The sequence below is a fragment of the Octopus bimaculoides genome, chromosome 25, assembly GCF_001194135.2.
Source record: "Octopus bimaculoides isolate UCB-OBI-ISO-001 chromosome 25, ASM119413v2, whole genome shotgun sequence".
NCBI lineage: Eukaryota > Metazoa > Mollusca > Cephalopoda > Octopoda > Octopodidae > Octopus > Octopus bimaculoides.
The window spans coordinates 16,994,565-16,996,489 of record NC_069005.1 but is presented as its reverse complement, the minus strand read 5'-3'; positions in this window follow the sequence as shown (position 1 = coordinate 16,996,489).

Below are 1,925 nucleotides of genomic sequence, written 5' to 3'. Positions count from 1 at the left end.
AGGGAGGAAACGAAATCGAAAGACAGAGAAATAAAATGATAGAGACTGGGAGAGAGAGTGGTGAAGGGGGAATGATGGGTGATGAAGTGAGAAAGACGGAATGTGAAAGAGATAACAATTGAGTGAGAAAGAGAGAGCGAGAGGGAGAGAAATACAGGAGAGATGGAAAGAGAGTGAGATGGAGAAGGAGATAAGGGAACGAAAGAAAGAATGTGAGATGTCCTTTTGTGTGAGTTTCTGAAAATGTAACAAGCAAAGTCATTGGTAGGAGACAAAATGTTGTGGCCCGTGGCAAATTTATTAAGCAACATAGCATGGCTGCCACAATATCTGGCAACGTTATTGTCGGTTAAACACAGCGATAATTAACCTCCAGTTAGAGAGAAAAGATAGAAGGAAAGAAAGGAGACGAGAAAGACTTGTAGAGAGAAAGCGATGAAATGAGGATGTGTATGTATGTATATGTATGTTTGTGTGTGCATATATATATATATATATATATATATATATATATATATATATATATATATATATATATATATATATATACTCACGTATACATATGTATACATACATGCACACATATATATAATACATAAATGTATATACATATATACATATATATATATATGTATGTATGTATGTATGTATGTATGAGTGTATTTGCTAAAAAATGAAATACCAAAAAATTACAAAACTCATGCTCACAAACTTTTGCATATACACACATTCACACACACATACATAAACACACTCACACACTCACACACGCACGCACACACACACACACACTCACCAGAACAGAAGTTAACTAAACGCGAATTATCGATTCATACACATGGAGAAAGAATATAAAGAAAGAAACTAAAATATTTCTCAAAATTATATGCCAAAAGCCATATTGGATGGAGCTAACAAGATGACCAAAATTGAAAAACAAAAATATAATATTAAGGAAAAGACTTTAAAAAATAAAAGAAAAAGTGTTAAAAAATATTTAAAAGACCATCAAATAAAGACAAGAAAAATCTTGTGACAGTTGTCATGGCGGCATTTCAATTTTACGCTCTGTTCATTGATTTGATATTTTTGCAGACTGCCCACCGTACCATCTTCTCTACCATCCCAACGTTCTTTTTTCATTGTAACATTATTGCTTTCTTTGTTGTTGTTGCAGTTACTGTTGCTGTTGTTGTTATTGTGCGCCTCTTTGCTAAAATGTTATTGTCATCATCATCATCATCATCATCATCATCACCTTTATTATTAGTATGGTCAATATTTTGTTGTTGTTATTGTTATCATCATCATTATTAAAGTCCCTTAACATCTTGGTGACTAATAATAGATAACATCATCACAATTTTCATCATCATTATCAACATCATCAATATTATTATTATTATTATTATTATTATTATTATTATTATTATTATTATTATTATTATTAATCGTAGGGCTTGTGGCAATAAAAGAAATCCCCTCCATGAACAACTGTGCTGATCACGCTGATGAGAATGATCATTATGAGTCTTCTTCTTCTTCTTCTTCTTCTTCTTCTTCTTCTTCTTCTTCTTCTTCTTCTTCTTCTTCTTCTTCCTCATTATCATCATCATCATCACCGTCATTATCATTATTTAATTTTAGGCCCAGTGAGTATTTGTCATGTCACTAGAGACATTCTAAAACAACCTTTTGCACCTTCTCCTGTTTTTATTCTTTCTTTCTTCATTATTATTATTATTGTAGTTGTTGTTATTATTATTATATTTTTGCTGCAGTATTTTTAAAATTTACTTCCTTTCAGTTCCTTTGTACATTTACTTTTTATTTTGAGCTGACTTTCTTTTTTAATTTCATATATATATATAAATATATATATATATGCACACACACATACACACACACTCACACACACATATATA